Source organism: Vicugna pacos, chromosome 6 (assembly GCF_048564905.1).
Source record: "Vicugna pacos chromosome 6, VicPac4, whole genome shotgun sequence".
Taxonomy (NCBI): domain Eukaryota; kingdom Metazoa; phylum Chordata; class Mammalia; order Artiodactyla; family Camelidae; genus Vicugna; species Vicugna pacos.
In genome coordinates, this window is record NC_132992.1 from 92,381,562 (window position 1) to 92,406,998 (window position 25,437).

A 25,437-nucleotide genomic window follows, 5' to 3' on the forward strand; every position below is an offset into this window, starting at 1 on the left:
GACACCCCGAGACTTCATGGAAACCAGAGAAGGCCCAGAGGCCAGCACCTGTGAAGCGGCGGAGCCCGGAGCCCTCTCCTGGGGGATGTCTTCCTGGAAGGGAGGCTGCCGTCCACAGCTCACCGCCCAACCCGGTGGGCAGGGCCCGGAGGGAGGGCCTGGGGTTCCAAGTGAGCCCACAAGGTGTCCTGCCAAAGGTGCAACCGGACAGGACGTGTGACAGACGGGCCCAGGGGCCAGCCATGCTGTCCCTGGTCCGTGAGTTGCAGAGGAAACAAATGAGAGAAGTGTTTCTTGTAACTCCCACCGAGCAAGGGCACAAAGGCCACCAGCCAGCCTCAAGGGGAGCACCCCGGCCACAGCTCTCCCTCAGTTTCCCCGGCTTGCCGCGCATTTTCACCTTGCAGGGGAAAGCTTTTTAAAGCGGTCCCTGGGCTTAGTTGCCACAATTTCCCTGGGTGACACTCAGCCCCCGATAGGATGCTATTTTTCACAGTCGGTGAGGGAGGGCCAGGCTCTCAGGAAGACAGGCGTCTTCCCGGCCGGCCTCTGCGCTCTCCACACGGGCGCTGTCCGGAGTGCCCCGGGGCTGGGCCTGGGGCGGCTGCCTGCGCCTGGTACTTCCTGGTGTCACCAGTCTGCGTGCTCTACAGGTGTCTAATACAGAAGAGAAGACTTTCAGAGGCCTCAGGTAGGTGAGACAGTTATCTGACAGCCTCTCCGCTCTCCGGTGCTGCTCTGGAGAAGCATGGTTTTCAGAGCAGTTTTATTCTTGTCGGAACAAAGGACATCAGACAAGTCAGGGATACATTCCTTCAAGGTTTCAAAAATAAAAAAAAATCAGATCAGCACGTACACGGCGAGTCAGTGTGGCCTTGGCACCTGGGAAGAGAGTCTTGTCATTGAAGGCGACACAGCATTGTTGGCATATTTATCTTTAACGTGGACGTTCTTTACTTCTGGTCCATGCAGGCTTTTCTTTAATGATTAAAGCTGATGTACAATGTATGTCTATCCAAGCAGGTTGTTCTTGTTAGCATAAAATTCAAATCAAATCACGGAGAAGCCAGGATGACTTCCCCAGACCTCCATATGTGACAGCTTCTTTCATTAACTTTAAGTTGCCTGGAATCAGCCAGATTCATCCCCACTTGTGTCAGCATGTTTTCTAACCACTCTGAGTGTGTGTCTAGATGTGTGTGCACACACATGTGTGATGAACTCAGCACTTAGCTGAGCCCCGAAGAATTGGAGGATGCAATTTTCAGACACACAAAGCTATTTCACGTCTCCAGTCCACTCACGTAAGTCTCTGATGAACTCACTGAATGAAAAGATGCACAGATACCTTTTCTGCATGTTTTAAAGTGATGTATTACTTTGGTTGATTATTTCTGTCTTCAGTGAGTGGGTTTTTGTTCCATGACTTTCGAGGTTACAGAAAGAAAACTCTTTACAGCCCTATCATCCTTAAGTAAGTAAGCAATGAGAAAGTCCGCAGTAAGTCAGCATGGTAGGTATTCATGGTTACTGTTAATAATGCACGTTAAATTGCATTAATGGTTCCGATCAGTATCCAGAAGAGGCATGTGGTCCATGACAATTGTGTCTCCATGCTCCCAGTGCAAAACAGCCATCAAATTCCTCGTCGGGTACCGTCACACACCAACCAGTCCTCATACTGTCACAGTATCGCACATCCTGTGGACGCCTTAATAGCACCGTCTGATGAGTCTTTGACAGCCTGATTCTGCGGCATTTACTGAAGAATAAAGTGTTGATTTTCCTTGAATTTTTCCCTAAGGACTCGGCCGAATACAAGTTAGATCCAACTGTAACCTTTTTAAGGCAGGCTACATTGACACAGAAAGGCCAGGATTCTTCTCCAAGTGGAAATGGAGATTTATTATCTACGAAGTTGCCTAAATGTTGCTATTGAGGTTTTATTAAGACTCACAGGCTTTAAAAAAAAAAAAAACAAACGACGAGTCCAATCATGGGATTCTGTGCCAGGTCTCATGTTTACCCTGGGTAAATCACCAGCCTGTGAGTCATATCTGTCTGCGTCCCTGCCCAGGGCTAAGAGAAGCATCGCAAGTCAGTGGGGCCTGGAAAAAGCTTGCCCTTGGGGTGGGGGTGGGGGCTCAGTGACAGCCTCAGAGGGGAATTTGCCACTTCTCATAAGCAAATCCTTTCTGTCTTTTCTAAAATGAAAATTACGGTTTTGTCAAAATGTTATATAGCCTGACTAGCATTAGATAGAAGTACAGTCATCACTCTGTACCCACAGTAGGGGGAAGAGGGGACAGGGGTCTGTTCCAGGCGCCCCCATACACCAAAAGCCAAAGATGCCCAGTCTCTTACATAAAATAGCCTAATTTACTTGGCCTCCATATCCACAGGTTCGGCGTCTACAGATTAAACCAACCATGGATGGAAATTTCAACCTGCAGTAGGCTGAGCGCACAGTGGAGAAAGCGGGGAAGACAGAGAACCAACCGAAGAAACTCTGCACGCAAGTGAGCCCTCAGAGTTCAAACTTGTGTTGTTCGTGGATCAGCTGTAACTGGCAGGTGGCCCTTCTGACAGGAACAAGGGTGTGAGGACACAGTGGTGTCAGGGTAGTAGGTGCTTATTTCCAAGTTTGGGGGGGTGGTAACATACAATTTTGACTTATAAAGGTCCTTCAAGGAATCGGATTGTCAGATTTTCAATGACTGTACTTTGAAAGTGTCATCAAGGTTTCATTACAGAAAAAGAAAGGAAATGTTTGAGTGAAATAATGATCTCAAAATGAAACTCCAAATTTTGGTTGCTTCCATGCGTAACGTCTCATGAACCCTATTTGGAAAGAAGGCAAATAGCTCTTTGCTGCCTCTTCTAAAGGGCACTGTACATTTCTTTTGTCAGTTTACAGAAGAAGGCAGATCAGACCGGTTTTTCCTCAAAAGTTCCCTATTGGGAACAACCTACCTGCTCCACAGACTTCTGTGAACACTTGCACACGCCTGGGACGAACAGGCTGGGCCTTCTGGCCTCCTGTCTTCCCGAACATGCCAAAGGGACCTAGGCACAAACAGGGTGATGGCATATAGATCCTTGTATACTTAGTGATGCAATTACTAGGGCTGGATGCCTTTTTTTTGGTGGGGGAGGCTGTATTTAAGAAATTTAAAAATAGCTTTTTAAAAAGTTCAGACAGATCCAAAAGTCATAGAACTTCACTTTTGCCCATTCCCTAGAAACTCATGCATCCTTAAGAATCTAACATTACTGAATTTCCTGTTTGTCCTGTGTTTAACCGTGCCCCCTGCCCCCCCAGTTCATGTCTACCTGGACCCTCAGAGCGTGACCTTATTTGGAAGTAGGGTCTTTGCCCAGATGACTAGTCAGGATGCGGTCACATTGGATTAGACTGGGTTCTTATAAATGGAGGGGTGGGTAGAAAACAACTCGCTTCTGTGCATCTCTCCTTTACTCTCACACACCACCACCACCACACTCACAGCACTTCTGACATCAGGTGCGGGTTTGTGTGTTTGTTTTTCCCCACACCAAGCAATTCTGAGGCGCCAGCTGGGTGTCCTGCAGTTCAATTCAGTCCAGTTCTGAGCCAACCGGAGAGAGCGCAGACCCCTCCAGTTCCAAGTCAGCCCCACGAGAGTGGCCCCCACTTCAGCTGCAGATGGAAAGTATCAGGTCTCCAGGTTGCTCAGCAACCTTTGTCTGGTTGCCTGCAAATCAGGGGCTCCCATGACCCCTCCCCCTTTGGATTCAATTATTTACTAGAACAGCTCTTAGAACACAGGAAAACACTTATAAACCTTTACCAGTGTACTGTATAATAAAGATATGACAAAGGACACCGATGAACAGCCAGATGGAGACAGATACAGGCGAGGTCTGGGAGGACCCTGTGCACAGAGTTCCTGTTTCCGTGGAGTTGGGGTGTGTCTGCCTCCTGCTACGTGGACGTGTTCATGCCGACGTGAGGGAGCCTCCATAAAAATCCCAGCCCTATGGGGGTTGGCCCACTTCCAGGTTGGTGAGCCAGTCCCCCCGTGGGAGCGCACCCAGAATGGCCTCATTAGAACAAAAGACACTTCCATCACTCAGGAAATTCCAAGGGTTTAGGAGCCCTGTGTTGGGGACGGGTCAAAGAGCAAATGCCAAAACAAAAGATGCTCCTGCTGCTTTTATCACTTAGGAAATTCCAAGGGTTTTTTGGAGCCCTGTGCTGGGAACCAGGGACAGAGACCAACTGACATACTTTCTATTCTTTCTCAAGGAGACCAACACAGAAACACAGGAAACCCAGAAACACGAGGGGAAGAGGCCACGTAAAGACTGAGACTGAGATCGGAGTGAGGCAACGACAAGCTACCGACTGATGCCACTGCCCGCATCCAGGAGGCGGCAGGGAAGGAGTCTTCCCGAGACGTCAGAGGGAACGCGGCACTGCTGACACTTTAACTGCAGATTTCTAGCCCCCAGAACCAAAAGGGAGTACATTTTTGTTGTTTTAAGCCATCCAGTTTGTGATACTTTGTCACGGCAGCCCAGGAAACTGATACACTGTAGAAACATGTCTTTTAGCTATGTGATTTATCCCTATTCCCATATTTGGACAAAGAAATGAAATCGTATGGTATGACCAAAACCATCTGAATCTTTTGCAGTGGGTGGCATCCTTGGTTACATATTAGAATCCCTTGGGAGCTTTTTAAAAATCCCACTGCCCAAGCTGCACCCCAGCCCAATCAAGTCAGAAACTGTGGAGGCGGGAGGGAGGCGTCAGTGTTTCTCAGTGCCTCCTGGGTAATCCCAGTGTGCAGCCAAGGTCACCAGAACCAGGCATCCGGGTGGCGCTCCAGCTGCACAGTCCTTAACGAGACCACGGGCTTCGGAGTTTGTCAGACCTTGGTTTGCTATCTGGCTTGGCCACCTACTAGCTGTGTCCTTGGGCAAGTCATTTAATTTACTTGATATTTATGCTTTCAAACTGAAAATGAGATTGTGAAAATTCATCTTTTTAAGTGTGTAAAATATCTCAAAATACCAGGCTCCGAGTAGACCCATAATAAGTGCTACTTTCCTTTCATTTTTACAACACGTAGGCGCATTTCAGTCGGATGCGTAAGGATCCAGGCTCTGAGCAAGACGGGGGGCAATCAGATGCTGATTTCAGCACTTACAGTATCAGCCCTCAGGCGTCTCTCCACACTCTGTTTCCTTATCTATAAAACGGGGCCTTGGAGAGTCATTATGAAGTTTACATGGGATACATAATACGATAATTTGATCTGGCTAAAGCACTTAAGACAGTATCTGGCACATTTAAGCATTCAATAAATGTTACCTCATAGTATACGCATTACCCAATAACACTGTGCACGCTCCCCCTTGAAAGTACAGAACCCCACATGATAAATTCCAGCATCACTTCCCTTCCCCATCAGAAGCAGGGTGAGCTGGACCAGCCCAGGAGTCAGGAGACTTGATCTCTGAGCTCAACTGAGATACACTAATCTTCAGGACCTGGATCAAGTCACTCTTCCCTGCTCCTCATTTCTGGACTCAACTTGTAAAAGAAGGATGTAATAAGCTGACCCTTATGGTACCTTTTAGCATTAAAAACAAAATTGTGACCGTCTGAATATTATAAAGTGATAGATGAAATTTTTAGCGTGTTTGGCAAACAATCCCCAGGCTCTTACGGCATTTAAGGTTAGGATTCACGAAAGTCTGCCATTAACAGGAAATGAATTAAATTCCATTTTGTTGTAGCAAAGGACAGTCCTGGGATGTCTTTCAAGACGTTTCAGGCCCCAGGTACTCAAGTCCAGCACATGGCTGCTGATGGGAGCTGGAGGGAAGACACCAGCCTGGCTGCACGGAAGTTTAAAACTTAGGAAACAGCCCCACGTGGAAACACGAAGGGATACAGTCTCTCTAAGGGGCAGTTAGGCAACACGTATCAGTAGTCTAAAAAATACACTGTAATTTCATTTCCAGGAACTTAGCCGAGGAAATACAATTCAAATCTGCTTTTCTCATGCTTTGAGGATCAGCCAGTTCAGGTAAACAAGGAAATCATAAACAACAGCAAAAACACACCATACAGACTCTATTATGACATCAGTCAATCATCAGTCTTGCGTGAAGGACCACAGCCTTTCTCGGAGTTTTGACCACCCCTGATTGGAATTCTGTGGCGTCTTTCTTGTGTAAACCACGCCCATAGGATTCATGGTCTTAATTCTGAGGTGAGACACAGACTTCAAGATATTTGGGGATTGATAAGACACTATGCTCTTTCTTGGGTTTACAGTTCTTTTCCCTAACCTATTTACAGTCGCCTTGCCCTTACCCTCACTTTATTGTCCCTACCCTGATTATCACTTCCCTTTGCTGAGTCTCCTCAAAGCATTTAAGTCCGTTTGTATAGTTTTTATAGAAACAACCATCCTCTTGCTTTTTCCAGTCTTATTGCATAGGCTAGTATTCCAATCCACCAAGTCATGTTAACAACCGGCATAAACAGCTCCGGGAACAAACGCAATTAGCTCTTGGTAAGTGCACATCCCAAACAGTGGGAGCAGAAAAGTGAAAGTCCTCTATGCAGGCGGCACTGCAGAAGGTGTCGAAAACACCAGTTTAATCCAGTCAATGAAGTGGAAGAGTGGTTAAGAGGTTTCTTCTACATTCGGATATGTCATCAAAGGTTTATGTACTAAGATGTTTATCAGAATAGTAACTCATACAGGCAAAAAATAAAAACATGGAAACAAGAAATATACCCCTATGATGAATATCTATATAATACACATGTATGTGTATATATACACACAGAAATGGTATATACTAAAAACTAAATTTTAGACTGTTTTATATGTAAAATGCAGAAAACATTATCATAATGCTCATGCATTCAATAAAGACTTACTAAGCAACAGAACATTCTGTAAATTTTGAAACAAAATTAGTATTTAGTATCTTCCTTATAAAAGTAAAAGTAAGCCAGGATTTAGACAAATGGGACTGAGGTCATCTTAAGCCCTTCATTTATTTTTACCTTGACTTATTAGGAGCTTAGGTGTTGTTTTTAAGGGAAAAAAAATCTCATACAGTTTATCTAAAATTAAAATGTATTTAACGTCCATGAAAAGAGGAAAGGTTTTTGCTCCTAGTATGGCCAAGCAAGCTTCTTGCAGACCCAACCCTCCTGCAGATCACAACTATCAATTCTGAATGAAAATATAAAACAAGACTTTTGTCCACTGGAAGATAAAGGAAAGGCAGGCAGATGCTAAAGGAATCTGATGTTTGGAAGAAGAAAAAAATGACATGAGATGAAATTCCCATTTTCATAGCTTTTGGCCTGAGGGAAGTTCAAAACTGTCACCACAGAAGTGGCTCAATCTTTAAAGGAAAACCCATAGGTTTTCTGGCCTAAAGAACAAAAGGACAGAGTTCAGGGCAACCAAGTTCACTGGAAAGTGAGGGGATAATTCTGAGAAAGACAGAATCAGACAAGGGGCACCCCAAATTCTTTAGGTAACACCATAACCGTGTAGGTGAGAGGTGGTTCAAAGCAGTAAGCAAAAGACAAAGAACTGGGCTATGTTTGAGCTATACCGAAGGAAATAATTCAGTTTGAATCCAGTCAAGTTTATAGTCTGCTTTAAAAAAAAAAGTCAACATTCTTCAGAGAAATATAACACAATCCAGGTGGCATTCACAATGTCCAGGATACAATCCAAAACTACACAACACAGAAGAAATAAGACAATGTGACCCATCCTTAAGAGAAAAAAATAATAATGATGGAGACCGATTCCAAAATGACCTGAATGTTGAGATTATAAGACAAGGATTTAAAAGTAAAGACAGAGATGGAAACATGCTCTCTCTGCATGTAAAGGTAGGAAGTGTCAGCATATAAATAGAAATTTTAAAAAAAGGAATTAAAAGAATTCTAGAGCATCAACACAGAATCCACGAAAATAAAGAAGTCCCTGTATATGCTTAACAGCATAATGGACATGACAGATGAATGGGTCAGCGAGCTTGAGGAGGAGCCAGCAGACATTATCCAGTCTGAGAAACACAAAGAAAAAAATCAGAAAAAAATTAACAGAGACTCAAGAACCTGTAATACAGAGCAACAAATCTAACTTAAGTGTAATTAGAAAAGGGAGGAAAGAGAGAATGGGATGGAAAGCATTTGAAAAAATAATGGCCAAAAGGTTCCTGAACTTGCTGAAAGATATAAATTTGCAATAAGAAAGTCAGACAACGTCAAGAAGAGAAGACGACGACAGCCAGGCGCCCACTGTCAAGCAGCTCCAACCGAAACCTGAGGAGTAAACGCTGAATCAACCAGAGGAGCTGGACACGCCGCAGACAGGACAGTTCCCATGCCCTCGGGTTTACCGTGACAGAGGGCGGGAGCCCGCTAGGACATCTTTAAAGCTCTAAATTAAAAACAAATGTTAAACCTGTTAACTCAGAACTCTATGCCCAGTGAACATATCCTTTCAGAATTAAGATAAAATGAAAACAATGTTAGATAAAAGCCAAGTGAGAACTCACTGCCTGAAAACCTGTACTAGGAAATTCCAGTCTTCAAAGGTTTATGTATGAAGATGGAAGCTCTTCATTGGAAGGGAAACACTACTACATGGAAATTCAGATCTTCTGGGGAAAATGGAAACTATTAGAAATGATGAACATGTGAAACACCTGGATAATGATTAAAAATTTTTATTAACTTGTTTAAAAATATTTATAACTATTTAAGTGAGCATTATAGGTCTGTCTAGGTGGATTTATATTATTGATGCAACACATTTAATGACTATAGCATAAAGGGCAGGGAAAAGTTAATAAATTTAGGCAATTGCAAAGTTTCTACATTTTACATGGTGAACTACAATATTCACACTGAACAGACTAATAAGTTAAGGATGTATATTGTAATATTTAGCAAAATCACTAAAAAATTCAAAGAGGAACAAAAAACATATGAAACAAATAGAAAATCAATTGTAAAATGGTAGACCTAAATCCAATTATATTAAAAAATGCAATACATGTTAACTGACTAAACACCCTGATTGAAAGGCAGAGATCATAAGAATGGATTAAAAAACAAAAAAGCTGGACCTAACTATATGCTGTTTGCAAAAGACGCACATTTTAAATATAAAGATACAGACAGGGTGAAAGTAAATGAGTATAAGTATACGTGTCGAAAAACACAAGTGTGAGAAGGCTGCAGTGAACATATTAATATCAGATAAAATAGACTTCAAGAGTGCAGCATGGACAGAGCTAAGGAGGGATCATAATGATACAAGCATAAACTCATCATGACAGCATAATCCATAAATGAACATGCATCTAACAGCAGACCTTCAAGTATGTGAAGCAAACATGGACAGAATTAAAGACAGAAATAGACAATTCCACAATCATAGTTGGAGATTTTAACAGCCCCTCACTCAACTATTCATAGAAAAACTAAAAAAAAAAAAAAAAACACTAAGTCTACAGATGGCTTGAACAATACTATCAACCAACCTGACCTAACTGATATTTATGGAGTACTACACCCAAAACCTGGAGAAAATTCCTTCTACTCAAATGCAAATTGTACATTCATCAAAAGGTAGAGTGGTCTCACCTGAGTCATGCAAAGTATGATGTCTGACCACAACAAAATTAGAAATCAGTAACAATAAAATATCTAGAAATCCCAAATATTTGAAAATTAATACACTTGTAAAAAGTTCATGGTTAAGGAATACGTCACAAGAGAAATCAGAAAACATTTTAACTGAATGATACTAGAGATACATATCAAAATTTGGGGACTGACCTAGAGCAGTGCTTAAAAGGAAATTAATAGCTTTACATGCTTATATTTGATAAGAGAGATCTAAAATCAATGGTCCAAGGTACCAACTTAAGACACTGGGTTTTCTTTGCTTTTCTTTTCCTAAAGTCAGCAGAAAATAGTAAACGTAAGAGCAGAAAGCAATGCAACATAAGACAAAATAGGACAGGACAACCAGCAGAACCAAAAGCTTGTCCTCTGAAAAATAAAAGTGATTGACCTACCTCTATTGTGATCAAGAAAATAAAGAAGGCACAAGTTAACAATGACAAGGACTAGACAGGAGATTCAATATCTTGTAATAACCTTTAATGAAAAAGAATACGAAAACAAATGTATGTATGTGTATGCATGACTGGGACACGGTACTGTGCACCAGAAGCTGACACATTGTAACTGACTGTACTTCAATTAAAAAAAAAAAAAGAACAAGACAGGGGGCATCACTATAGATGCTACACATATTAAAGAGATGATGCCAACTCTAACAAATTTGACAATTTAGATGAAAAGGACAAATTCTTTAGAACAGAGTATCTCAATTGTCATGTATCTGTCAAAGAAATTACTTTCTTTATCAAACACATGGCCACAAAGAAAACCGCTGACCCAGATATCTTCACTAGTTAATTATGTCAACGTTCAAGGAAGAAATAGTACCAACCGCACACAAATGCTTTCTAAAAACAGGAGGAAACACTTCGAGGCTAGTTGTATGAGGCACCTGAAAATCCTAAAATCAAAGCCTGACAGAGACATTACAAAATATAATTATGGATATCACTCATGAACATAGATGCAAAAATCCTTAACAAAATATTAGTAAACAGAATAGAGAAAAATATAAAAAAGGATAATATACGATGACAAAGTAGGAGTTGCCTCAGAAATTTAAGACTGAATTAACATTCAAAAGTCAATGTAATTCACAGTATTAATGGACTGAAGGAGATAAACTCTATGATCACTTTAATAAGTGTATAGAAAGCATTAACAAAACTCATAGCTGACGCATGATAAAACCAGAAATAGCACCATACATATAGCTAACACCACATTAATGATGAAAGACTGAAATTGTTCCCAACCTTATTGGGAACAAGTGACAACGAACGTTCTTATTCAACATTGCGCTGGAGGTTCTAGCCAGGGCAATAAGCCAATAAAAGTTAACAGATGTCATCCAGGTTGGAAAGGGAGAAGTAAAACGGTCTCTATTTTCAGATGACATGATTGTTTACATAAAAAATGAGAAGGAATCAACAAAACCAGCACCAGAGCTCACTAGTGGATGGAGCAAGGCCACAGGATAGACGGTAAGTCTACAAAAGTTGACTGAAGCAAACAATTGAAAAATATTTTTAAACAGTTTTGTTTACAATACAATTAAAAACGTGAAATACTCAGTGATTAAATTTTAACAAGATATGTGCAAGATCAGTACACAGAAAGCCACAGAACATTTTGAGAGAAATTAAAGAAGGCATACATCAATGGATGCCATGATAATGGGTCCAAAAACTAACCATTATTAAGATGTCAGTTCTGGCCAAACTGATCTCCAGATTCAGTGTGATCTTAATTATAACACCAGTGCCTTTTTTTGTAGAAACTGATAAGCTCACTCTAAAATGTATATGGAAATGCAAAGGGTCTACAGATGCACTGTACATTATGGTAGTCACTAACACCTGGCTAGTCAAATTTATATTTAGATTAATTAATATTGAATAAAATGAAAAACTGAGTTCTTCAGTTGCACTAAGCACATTTCAAGGGTTAAATACTCACATGTGGCTAGTGGTTACCTCTCTTAAACAGTGCAGATATATATTTTTATCATTGCAGAAAGTTCTACTGGACAGCATTGACCTTGAATATCAAAAGCAACCTTGAAAAAAAAGAACAAAATTAGAGGACTTACACTACCTGACTTCAAAACTTACTATAAGCTACAGTAACCCAGAAATTGTGGTATTTGCAGAGGAAACAGGGGAATGTGCTCATGGCTTGAGGATAGGCAAAGATTTTTTAAACAAGTCACATAATGCAATAGCCATGAAAAATTAGACTTCATGAAAATTAAATGTCTCTGCTCATCAAAAGATATTATAAGAAAATTAATAGGCAAGCCACCAAATGAGAGAAAACATTTGCAAAACAAATATCAGACACAGGACTGGTCTCCAGGATATATAAAGAACCCCCACAACTCAGTAAGTACAATAAAAGCACAAGCAACCCCCTCCTCAAAAAGGGAGCGGGGCAAGCAATTTAAAGAGAGACTTTCTGCATGGAAACAACCTAAATGTCTATCGACAGATGACTGGATAAAGAAGTCATGGTATATTTATACAATGGAATACTACTCAGCCATAAAAAAGAAAATAGTGCCATTTGCAGCAACATGGATGGAACTGGAGATCATCATACTAAGTGAAGTAAGCCAGAAACAGAAAGAAAAATATCATACAATATCATTTATATGCAGAATCTTAAAAATAACACAAATATGAACTTATTTACAAAACAGGGACAGACTCACAGATATAGAAAACAAACTTATGGTTACCAGGGAGGAAAGGAGGTGGGAAGGGATAAATTGGGAGTTTGAGATGTGTAGATACTAACTACTATACATAAAATGGATAAACAAGGTTCTACTGTACAGCACAGGGAACTATATTCAGTATCTTGTGGTAACCTACAATGAAAAAGAATAAGAAAATGAATATATGCATGTGTCTGTATGACTGAAACATTATGCTGTGCACCAGACATGGACACAACAGTGTAAACTGAGTATACTTCAATACAAAAGAAGAAAGAGACTTTCCAAAAGAAGATGTTTTGTCCAATATGCACCCAGAAAAGTACATAACATACTTAGAAATCAGGAAAGTGTAAGTTAGAACCACAACGATACACCACTGCACACCCACCAAAGCAGCTGAAATTAAAAAGAATGAAAGCACCAAATGTTGATGCAGATGCAATGCAGTCATTGGTGAGGATAGGTAATAAGACAGCCACTCTGGAAAAATACCTGGCAGACTTTTAGAATCACATGCCTATCCTATGACCCTATGAGTTGTGCCATGCCACACGCAATCCCACAATTAGGTATTCACCTAAGGGAAATTTAAAAATATATATTCAGTCACAAAAAGACTTGTTCAAAACATGTATATAGCAGGTTTACTCACTATAGGCTAAAACTAGCAACAGTCCCTGTGTTCATCAACAGAAAAACGGTTAAACAAATTGTGATACAGTCACAGAACAGAGTCACATCCAACAACAAGAAGGACCAACTACTGACAGACACAACAAGTTGCAAAGTTGCAAAAATATGATGCCGAGTGAAAGAAGCCAAACAAAAAAGAGAGTGTGCGCAGTATGATTCTACTTACATGAAACTGGAGGACAGGTGAAATTAATCTACAGTGTGGCGAGTTTGCCTCTGAGGGGTTGGAGGGTGGGGACTGGCTGGGAGGCAGCAGGAGGAGACTTTCTAGGGTGATGGCAACGTTCTCTACCTGGGCGCAAGCTTGGATTCCAGAGTGTGAATCTGCCAGTACTCAGTGTATTTCCTTCTTTTGTGGCAGAACAAATTACCATAAACTCAGAGGGTTAAAACCACACGAGGATTATCTCATAGTTTGTGTTAGTCATTAGTCCACGTGAGACGTCTGTCCACTGGGCCCCTACCTCAGGATCTCACGAGGTGGCCATCCACGTGGTGGCCAGGCTGTGTGCTAATCTGAAGGTTTGACTGGGAAAGAATCTACTTCCTAGTTCATCAGGGTAGCTGCCAGAATTCATCTCCTTGCAGCTATGAGACCAGGAGCCCCAGCCTTTGCTGGTATCACCTCCAGGTCCTGGATCCCCTCGACAGACCCTAGGGTGCCCTCAGCCCCTTGTCGTGTGTGATTCTTCAACGTAGCCACTTATTTCATCAAGCTCATGAGGAGAGTCTCTGGTCCTGTGTGCTAGCAAGATGGAGAGGCTGACAGCCAGTGTGATGGCTCCTTCTGGAGGTCCTCTGGTTTGACTGAGAGGATCTGTGAAGCACACCCTTTCCAAAAGTCCATCAGTCTGAATTATCTGACCATTTGATTGTCCAGGTTTTAGCAAAAGGTTATGCAGTCACGTCTCAGATGTTTCTCTAAACCTCAGTGTCTTAATCTGAGCATTCTGCTGTCATCTGGCGAGGCTTAGAATTTTCAAAACTCACCCAGTCCTGCTTCCTCTTTGTTCAACATTTCTTCTATCAATTAATCTCCCTCCTCTCACATTTTACTATGAGCAGCCAGAAGAAACCAGGGAACACCTTCCATACTTCGCTTGGAATGGTCCTTAGCTATATAACCAGGTTCCGCAGCTACAAGTCTGCTTCCCACATCAGCACGGGAGACGTCACTTCGCTCTCGGTCACTCTGGGTCAAGTATGATCCCTCCCTCCCTCCAGTCCCCAAAGACGCCTTTCTCACTTCCTCGTGAGCCCTCACCAGAAGTGCCCCCCAAGCCCAGATTTCTGTTATTAACATTCTTTTTAGGATGACTTGGACTTTCTCTACCATGCATCTCTGCCCCCTGGTGAGTTCCAAAACCGCCGCAGGGTTTTAGGCATCTGTTACAACAGCACCCACTTCCAGGTACAAACACCAGTATTCATTTTCTACTGCTGCATAAAAATTCCCCACAAACCTAGCAACTTAAAACAACACACACAAATTACCTCATAATTTCTGTAGGTCAGAAGTCGGCATGACTTAGCTGGGTCCTCTGTCCAGGGTCCTGTAAGACTGCTGTTCTCATCTGGAGCTTCAGCTGGGGGAGAATCTGCTTCTGCGTTCACTTTCACAGTTGTTTTGAGAATTATTGCTTTGCTGTATGGCTGGGGGCCCAAGGGTCTTGCTGGCTCTTGGCTGGAAGCCACCCTCAGATCCTAGGTGCCACCCATAAGTTCCTTGTCACATGAGTTTCTCCAATATGGTCACTTACTTCACCAAGCCCACCGGAAGTCTCTGGGTCCAGTTTACTAGCAATATGGGATCTTTGGGGGGGAGGTGGTCCTGGACAATTTTATTTATTTTTTTATTGAAGTACAGTCAATTACAATGTGTCAATGTCTAGTGTACAGCACAATGTCCCAGTCATGCAAGTACATACCTATGTCTGTTTTCATATCTGGAGTCTTAAATAATGTAAAATAATCACAGGAGTGACGTCCTAACACCTTTGCCATCTGCCACTGGTTATGAGCAAGTTACAGGGGATTATACAGGGTCTGAATATCAGATGAGTATCACCGGGCGTCACCTCAGTGTATATCCACCTCCATCACAAGCAGGGAACGAACACTTAGCCTGTGGGACTTTTACATCAAAAGGAAACACAGATTGAACTCTAGATATGCAAGCTAAAATGCTGAAACGCACCAGTAAAACAAGATGGAGTGATAGAACAGAGGAGTGAATAGATGGGTAAATATATCATACAGCAAGCACGGGAAAATGTTACTAGCAAAATCTAGGTGTGGGCATCTAAATGTTCGCTGGAAAAAAAAGCTGCTGTACTTTTGAAATTTTCAGCATAAGAAATGAGTATGTATTAAAAAGAGCATAGACATAAAGGTTATCAAAGAGGAATGAGAATGAACATTATCTACTTCTTTATAGTTTTCAGCATTTTTTCACTTTATGACAACAAGTGTGAATTTTGTGTATCATCAGGAGTTGGGATCATTTACTTAATTTATAAGTAGCTAATGGGTCATAGCTCTCCCCAGCCCAGCACTGGGGCTCTACCTGCATCACCGCTTTCCCAAGCACCTGGTCTCCACAAGATCCGGATGTGACCCCACCTCCCCAAACAACCTTGAACTTCCCGAACAGCCAGCTAGGGACTGATTATTCCTGAACCCTCCTGACCGCTCTGAAATCGCATGCTTTCAGAACGCATCATCTCTCGGGCGTAACAGCTGTGTCACCACAGCACAGGCTAGGTGCAACTGTCCTTCTTTTCCTATGTCCTGGAACCATCTTAGTTCTCTCCGGTTCTCATATTTCTGAATTTGCTAAATAAATCTAGGTCCCTCTAATCTTAGTGACTCAGATTCTGCCATAAAAACCAATTCCCTATAAAGCTGGCGTGCTTAGGGCTAAACAAACAACATCCCTCATAGTACCTATTAGTGCCATGCTTTTGTAGGTAAGTTAACTAATCAGGATTATTTAAACCATGTCATACCAGAGCCAAAAACAACAACAGACGCTTGAGGGATGAAGTAACCGGTGCACGCAGGCCTAGACATCACCTTTTTCATTTTCTTTTTTACAAGAGGAAATTGTTCTGTCCAGCCAAGCCCATTATTAAGGCATTCAAAGTTAATAAGTGGGTCCTGACGGATGGAAGAAAGTTTCAAGGCTACTTATTAGCTGTTAATGGATTCTCTGTACGCCCCCCAAAATCATTAGATCTCTAAGAATTAGTCACTTCCTCTGTGTTAAGCCTGTGCAAGGGGCAAGAATACAGAAGAGGGGAGAGAGTAAACACACAAAATCATTAACAAATAATACAGTACAGTCAGCACCTAGCATGCGGAAGTAATTCACAGTTTAACTCAGCGTTTGTTAAGCTAGACACTGGGAGCACCAATTAAGATGAGACTTCCGCCTTAAGGAGCTCCTGGAGCAAGTCGAATGCAGCAGGGACGCAGGCCCTCAGTTACAGTTTGCTAGACTGACTCAGACCTGGAAGAGTCAACGAGGCTGTGGAGACAGTAAAAATAAGTGCGCCGAAAGCTGAGATCCTTAAATGCCGAGTCGGATTTGTTTTCTTATTGTTGTAATCATCTTCGGGGGGAGGACAATTAGGTTTACCTATTTATTCACTTTCAGAGGAGGTACTGGGGATCGAACCCAGGACCCTGTGCACGCTGAGCATGCGCTCTCCCACTTGAGCTGTACCCTCCCCACGACGATGGGGTGGATTTGGATGGGTATAAATAAAATGAAAGAATAACCTTGAATATCATCCTTAATTTGGGATAAAACAATAGCGACAACAGGGATATCGCTTGAGGCTTTAACAATAACCTGGCTGCCCCTGGAGTGGAGACGCACTCACACTACAGCGTGGGGCTCTGCGGGGATAGCGTCTCTTAGGAAAAGGCAAATGTGATGAGGACAAAGGACGGACAAGCAACCCATCATTTCTATGCTCCTAACCAGTGCCCCCAGTGAAAGTTTGGGGGCGTTATGGAAAACTGGGGGGAACAATTTTGCAAACAATGTTGTTTGGGAGGTGCCATTTGAATTTTTAATGACCTTCTTGATATAAAGTGGACATATGATAAACTGCACAATTGGAACGCAGTTTATCACTCACACACCTCTGAAGCTATCACCACAATCAAGATAATAAAAATATTCATCACCTCACCACAAAAGTTTCCTTGTGTCCCTTCGTAATGCCTCTGAGCCACCCCTCTCTCCCACCATCCTTACCACCAATCTGTTATCCCTGCAGATTAGATTATGATTTTCTAGAACTTTGTATAAATAAACTCGTGCTGTATGTGCTCTGCCTGGCTTCTTTCACTTAACCTGAAGTTCATCCATGTCGCAGCACTTGTTAAGAGCCCATCTCTGTTTATTGGTCAGTAGAATTCCATTGTATGGATATACCACAGTTCTCCCATTCACCTACAAACAGACATCTGGGTTGTTTCTAAATATGGGCAACTACAAATAAAGCTGCTATGAACATCTGTGTACAAGTCTTTGTAAGAACACTTGCCCATACATGTCTTGTTCTCTTGGGTGGCGTGGGATGGCTGTCAAACTACGTTCTTTTCAAAGTGGCTTCTTCATTTTGCAATCCCACTTGCAGTGTAGAAGAGTTCCAGATGCTCCAAGTCCTAGTCAACACTTTGTAACTTACCCACCTTAACAGATGTGTAGTGGCAGTTCGTTGTTTTTAACTTACAATTCCTAATAACTAATGATTTGAGCATCTTTTCATGAACTTATTTGCCATCCATTTATCTTCTTTGGTGAAGTGTCTGTCCCTGTGTTTGTCTATTTTTTAATTTGATTATTTGTTTTCTTATCACTGAGGTTTTAAAGTTCCTTATGTATTCTGGATACATCTTTTATCAGATACATGATTTACAAATATTTTCCCCAGCCTTCTCATTCTCCTAAAAATGTCTTCGGAAGAGTAGAAGGTTTTGATTTTGATGAAATCCAATTCAACAATTTGTTCTTTTAGGGATTAGGCTGTTGTTGCTGCATCTAAGCAATCTTTGCCTAACCCGAGGTCATGAAAGGTTTTCCCTACTTTTCTTCTACAAATTCTATAGCATTGGTCTTATAATGAGGACTAGGATCCACTCTGAGTTAATTTTTTGTATATACTTGTATCAAAGTCCAAGCACCAGTTGTCGAAAAGATTATTCTTTCTGCACTGACAGGCTTTTGAACCTCTGTAGAATTGTCCACAAATGTGCAGGGTGATGTATTAGTCTATTTTTAAGCCAATATTGCACTGCCTTGATTGCTGTCATTTTATAATGTCTTGAAATCAAATAATGTTAATGTTCATTATCAAAGTTGTTTTGGCTCTTTGAGGTCCTTTGCATTTCCGTAGGGGTCTTAGAAATCTTCAGGTTTGTCGAGTGCTACAAAGGAACTAGCTGAGATTCTTGACTGAGATGGCATTAATTTACATGGCAATACTGGGAGAATTCACAGGTAAATGTTAATGACTCTTCTGACCCACAGACAGTGTACGTCTCCATTCCTTTAAGTCTTCTTTGACATCTCTCAGTAGTGTTGTAGTTTTCAGTGTACAGAACCCACACATCTTTTGTTGAACTTATCCTTCATGTATTTCACATTTTTGATGCTGTTATAAAATATTTCTAAATTTTGATGCATGAGTTCTGTCGGTGGCGCGATATTATGTACACACGAACACCGTGTGGAGAGAAGCGAAGCAGTTCTCTGTTTATTGATTCTTGGAAAAGGGTTTATACAGGACATGCACGATGCCTCACATACCATCTAAGTTATGACAATGTTAATAATCTTAATCTATTTCGGTCCCCAAGCTCCTGCAGTAAGCACAGTGTGGTACATGATCAAGGACAGATTGTTTTAAAGTTCGTCACAAAGCTTCATTAAGTAGGCCATCTCTCATCCAGCCACCCGTGCCTGTCTTAGGTTGTCCTCCTCTGAGGATCTCACCCATCCTTGGCTATCCAGCCGTCCATACTGGACACATGACATTCCTGACAGCTTGTTTGTCAGTTCAGCCCATGGTTTATTCTCTAGAGCCGTCAGGCGGGGGCCTACAGAGTTTTCTTTACTTTGTTTCATTACTTTCAATACATAAAAATATAATTGACGATTACGTATTTATTTTGTAAATTTACAGCCTCATTATACTAATTAGTCCTGGTAGCTTTTCTGTAGATCCCATCAGATTTTTAACAGAGATAATCACATCATTTGTCCATAAAATCAGTTTTACTTCTTCTTTCCCAAATTAGTTGCCTTTTATTTACTTTTCTTCCCTGACTGCCCTGGCTAGAACTCCCAGTATGAGAATGAATACAAGTGGTCACTACAACACATTCTTGTCTTGTTCCTAATCTTAGAGTATGAGCATTCAATCTTTGACGTTGGCTGAAGGTTTTTCGCAAATGTCCTGTGTAACACTGAGGACACCCCTTCAATTCCTAGACTGCTGAGAATTTTTATTATGAATAGATATTGGACTTTGTTAAATGCTTTTTGAAAAGAGAGGAGGCTGGCCTCTATTGAAACGGCCATTTGATTTTTCTTTCTCGGTTTGTTAATATAATGTATTACACGGATTGATTTTCTAATATTAAATCACAAGTGCATTCCTGGGATAAACCATATGTGGTCATGATATAATATCTTTTTCACACAGTGTTGGAACAATTCGCTGAAATTTTATTTAGAATTTGTGCATCTGTGCTCATGAAGGACGTTGGTCTATAATTCTCTTTTTTTGGTAATGTCTTTGTCTTGTGTTGGTATCAGGGTAGTAATGGCCTCACATAATGAGTTGGGTCTTCATTTGTTTTGAGGTTCTGTTACTAGGTGCATAAATTGTTAAGAGGTCCCTTTGCTGAATTGATTTCAGTATCTTCTTTATCCTTAGTAATAATCTTTACTCTTACTCTGAAATCTACTCTGTCTGATATTAACACAGCTATTCAAACTCTTTGATTATTATTATTATTTGATTATTATTATCACGGTAAATCTTTTTCCATCTCTTTATGTTTTCATATTTAAGGTGCAATTTGTTCTACTTTATTTTTTATAGGCAGCATAGAGTACTGCTTTTTATTTAGTCTAACAATCTCTGCCTTTTAATTGGGTATTTTTCAACATTTACATTTAATGTGATTATTGGTATGGCTAGGTTTAAATCTATAAACTTATTTGTGTCCTATTCATTTCATCTGTTCTTCGTTCTTTTTTTTTCTCTTTTTCTCTCTCATTTTGAATTAATTGTATTTTTTTAATAATTCTACCTTACCTCTTTTGTAAGCTTATGTCTTTATTTCCTATTTTGGTGGTGGCTTTGGAATTTATAGTGTACATTTTTTTAAATTATCACGGTCTACTTTCAACAGATATTATACCACTTTGCATACAGAACATGAACCTGAAAATAGTGCACTTGCCTTCCCCTTCGGACTTGCATGCTACTGTTGTCATGCGTTTTACTTTTACATATGTTATAAAACTCACACTACATTATTTTTTAAAACAGTCAACTATATTTCAAAGAGACCTAAACAATAAGAAAAAAAACTTAAACATTTGCCCGTGTACTTAGCACTTCCAGTGCCGCTCATCCCCACACATCATCCACATTCCATATGCTAACCATGCCCTCTGCCTGAAGAACTTCCTGTAGCCTTTCTTACAGTGCAGGTCCACTGGCGGTGAATTCTTTCAGTTTTGGAATATGTCTATATCTATCTGACTTTAGAACGTAACTAGAACGAAAACTTAATAATTTTATGAGTAAACAAAAGGCTTTTAATATAAAACTAATTCTCTAAGAATCTGACTGCGATGTTATTTGTAGTAAAATACTGTTTTTTGTCCCTGAATTCAATCAAGAATCGATTACCATTTCAGAAAACCGCATCACTGGTGGCAACACCACTCGCGGTAGCTGGCTCGCCGCCGGTCTTGTAGCCTGCATCTGAAGCTGATGAGTTCGCCGGGATTCTAGGAACATTCTGCAGCTTCACCGTGACTGCAAGAGTGCTGTGCTCTAGTATTTGCACATCATTTATCCTGAGTTACTTTCCTATTTTCCCTTTTGTGTTACAAGTCAGGTATCATGTTTTTCTTTTTAATTTCATGTGTAGTAGTTTACATAACCTATGATTTTCAGACAAAATAAAGGATGAGTATCAGTTTTCTACTGGTGCATAAAAAACTACCCCAAAACTTAGTAACCGTTTTTCGCTCACAGTTCTGTGGGTTGGCAATTTGGGCAGGGCCCAGCTGGGATGGCTCCCCTTTGCTCCACAACACGCTGGCAGAGTGCACTTTGTCTTTGGAACTAGTTGGCAGACCAGCCAAGCACTGGTTGGTCCTGGATGGCCACGTATCTGGGGCTAGACTGTCAGCTCAAGTGCCAAGCTCTCCTTCATGTGGCCTCTCCAGGTGGCTAGCTCGGGCTTCTTCACACAGTGGCTTGACTCCAAGAGGGAGAGAGTTGAAGCTGCAAGGCTTTTGAAGCCTTGGCTCTGAAGTCACCCAGCATCACTTCCACTGCATTCTGCTGGTCATGATTAATCACAAGACTAGCCCGGATGCAAGGCGGGAGGGCAGCAGACACCACCTGTGGATGAGAGGAGAGGCAGTGCCGCATTGCACAGGGAGAGCATTCACAGACCGGGGAGCGTGTAGCCATATTTGTAATTTATCACAGAGCATCACAAAACATGTGTTAGAAAAATGACCTCAGATCCATTACCACTGAGAACCACCGCTGTAAACAATATTTTCTCCACGTCACCCCTCACCTGTCCCAAGGGACACACACCCTTTCTCCATTCCTCATGCAAACAAATAAGAAAGCATCCTCTATGTCCTCAAAAGAGCTTTGCCTGCACAGATGACGGCAATGGTCTGCCAAAGAGCAGGGCGGTGTGTGTCTGCAACAGACAATGCTCTGCACTGAGCACTTCTTAAACTGTCAAAAAGATACAAAGTTAAGTGGGGATTTGGCCCATTACCTTTTTCTTGCTTTCTTTGGTTTTTCTAGAAGTAGATGAACCAGGACACTGACAGCCTATAGCAAATGTTCACATGAGGGGTCATCATTATTGGGTGGCTGGAAAATTAATTCAATAACAGACAAGTTAATTAGATAAATGACGCAATTCTGTTGCACTGGTGCTACACAGACTTGACCCTGCCACTCAACCGGCAGTATCCCATCCCTCACATCCTTCTTCCTGCACTAGGGACGGCCAGAGACCAGCACCCAGGACACCAAAGAGCCTGGTCAATCAACAAGATGCAGGACCCAACGGATGGGGTCAACCAGTTTGGCCTGGGGCAGTTCTGGACATTGCGTGCTGTACTATGATCAGCTCTAGAACTTTGAACTTCTCCGAAAGGACAAACTGTCCTGACCCAGATATTCCTAGCCTGGCCTGGATTTTCCTGACACACTTTCCTCACAGCCAGGGCTTACAGCACACACAGTAAGAGCAGCTACAAACCACAATGAAAAGCAATAGATACTGTGCTCAGAGGGCACAAAGTCTTGGTGGCTGTAATCATTTACAGCCAGGACGGGAGGGGCTGGGCACACGAGAGTCAGGGTCTCTTCTTTCCATTCAGGAGAGTATCTCTCCAGCTCCTCTAATGCTGGCAGGCACTTCTGTTCACACTCCCTTTTAGCAAAAGCTTCTCCTCGAATGCCACTGACAAATCCTAGAGAGGCAAAACGACTCCAACACATGGAGTCTGCAAAACATTTCACAAAGCCAGGTTCATGGTCACAGTAACTTTGGTGTTCCTGACAACACCTGCTGGCCAAGCAAGTGTGCCAACCAACCAGAGGCCCAGGGACAGTCTTCCTCGACACCCCTGGGAGGTACCAAGAGACAGCCATCCCATTTGGCTGAACGAGGACACAGCCTTTTCCAAGAAGTAAGTCTGAAAGCCTATCAGGCAACAGACAGCTAATACACTTTCTTGCCAGAATCCACATGAAAAGGTGACATCTGTGTGGCTCTCATGGCCTATAAAAGGCTGAAGCAGTGGCAGCAGGCAATTATATAAACAGAAGGAGGGACCTCTTCCCAAAAATAACATACTCCAAATCTTCGGCTCCTCCATTGGAATTAACATAGAGAACAATTAGGCTTCATCTCATCCTCCAAGAGTGACTCGCCTGGAGGCCTTCGCCAGCCTCCCATCTCCCAGCTCATTGGGCGCCGGGGGGCTCCCAGCTGCCTCCTTCAGAGGCCTCCTCCCACCACCTCCCAGGAGCCACTCACCTGAGTGGCAATGCCCCGCCCACTGGCAGTCCAAAGACAGGTGGACAGAGGAGCCAAGAGCCCCCCAACCCGCCTCAAGAGAAGACCAACTCGGGAGGGCAATCGATGCTCACTTACGGCAGGTGCTCCCCAAGGTGTTTAACAGAACCTCCCAGCTGCCCTTGTGCTGTTAGCCTTTCATGTGCCACAGCTAACGTGTTCCCTGTTCCACTTGACCGTGACTCTAAGGATGGGGGCACTCTAACGTTTAATGTTCGCTGAATATTCCTTACAGCAGGAACTTCTCAATTTCTGACAATGACCCAAAACAAAGAAGTATGGTGCACATTGTAATCTAGTACATACATGCTTGTTGGGGGGTGTACACAGCTGGGAAAGACATTCATGACCGAGTATATACTACCAGGGTTTTTCTTTTTTGGAGGGTGGTTTCTGGTGGGGGGTGATTAGGTTTATTTCTTCCTTTATTTTTAGAGGAGGGCCTGGGGACTGAACCCTGGACCTCGTGCCTGCTAAGCGTGCGCTCTGCTATTGAGCTCCATCCTCCCCCCTCTATTGGTTTCTAGTTCATTTTTCAAACATTGGTCACAATTGACTAAGTTAGCTTTCTTAACCCCCCAGTGTGCGCGGCACACTGCTGGAGAAGCAGCGCCCTGCAGCTCCTAGCGAAGCGCCTCCCTCACAGGAGGCACTTGGCAAACATTTGTTGAGGGAGGAAGTGATTGGCTGGTTATGGGAACATCCAAGTACTGCTCTGGAAGGCCTTGATCTTTGGCTCCGGGTCTTTGGACCTTTTCAATTTGTTCGACTCACTGGCAAATTACATGATTTACATCCACAAACGGTGGGATCTCTCAAAGGGGCCCAGGGAGGAGGGGGAATAGGTCCAAAGTTACCACTGTTGGTGTTGGTTTTGGTGTGTTTCTCCAAGTCCTTGGGCTCCTAAACGAACCCCGTAATTTTAGAAATATTTAAATGATTGACAGCTTTAAGATGCCCAGCAATGACCGGCCGATTAGCTCAGTGTTGCCTTCAGAAAGCAGCTGCCAAGAAAGGCTTAAAATAAACAAAATGGGAACCGTGAAGAAAGCAGAAAAATGTAAAAATAAATAAAAATTAAACACAGCAGGTACTTCGGGGAGCATTTGGTATTATTTGACTGCAGGACTGTGGGCTGCCCGAGTCTCCAACTGCAAAGCACTCCTTGCCTGTGTGGGTTCCCACAGGAGGCACACGGGTAGGAAGACGCACGGAAACTGAGCGTCTCGGTGACTGGCTGGGTCACACGCGGCTCCCCCCAAATGCGATGGAAGGAGGAGACTCGGGCTCCTCCCAAATATAAACGAATCAGGAGGAAAATACACGAAGAAATACATAAATAAACAACAAGGCAGTGTGCTTTTTTCAACTATGTGTTGATTTTTCAAACATTCTAAAGAAAAATAACAAAAACACCCGAGCAGAGAAGGGCAGCGGAGAGAGCTGCGCGCCGCGCCCCACTGACGTGCGCCGGGCGGGAGGGCCTGGACGGCATGCGCGCAGCCCCTGCCTCGGGTCCCGCTCACCCAGGCTGACGCCCCACCGGCATCCAGGCTGCATCAGGGTCCGGGGCCCCGCCCCCTGGAGAAGCCGGACCTCTGCGCATCTCCAGCCCTGCGCACAAAGACTTCGTAGACTTTGAACGAATGTCCCCCCAACTTTGACTTTGACTCACGTGTAGCTACCATTTACTGCAAAGTGGTCCATGAACTTGACTGGAGGGGAAAAAAACAGTATATCTTTATTTTCACTACCGTCTAACAGATATTACAACTCTCCCTTCAATCAGGAACTTAGGCAGCAAGCCTGAGGGCAGTGCCTCCGCTCCCGCGACCTCGCCAGCCGCAGAACCCCAGCTGTTTTCTCATCGCGCTGCAGCTGTCGCAGGTGCCTCAAAATCTCACTCACGCTC

General features: G+C 42.6%; 1 long non-coding RNA gene across 1 annotated transcript; it reads left to right on the plus strand.

Annotated features, from left to right (window-relative positions):
- The first annotated feature begins 3,447 nt into the window (after window positions 1-3,447).
- On the plus strand, window positions 3,448-4,530 carry LOC107034008 (uncharacterized). The gene is made up of 2 exons (XR_012074058.1): window positions 3,448-4,041; window positions 4,289-4,530. It is a non-coding gene; the product is annotated as an uncharacterized lncRNA (long non-coding RNA).
- The last annotated feature ends 20,907 nt before the right edge of the window (window positions 4,531-25,437 follow it).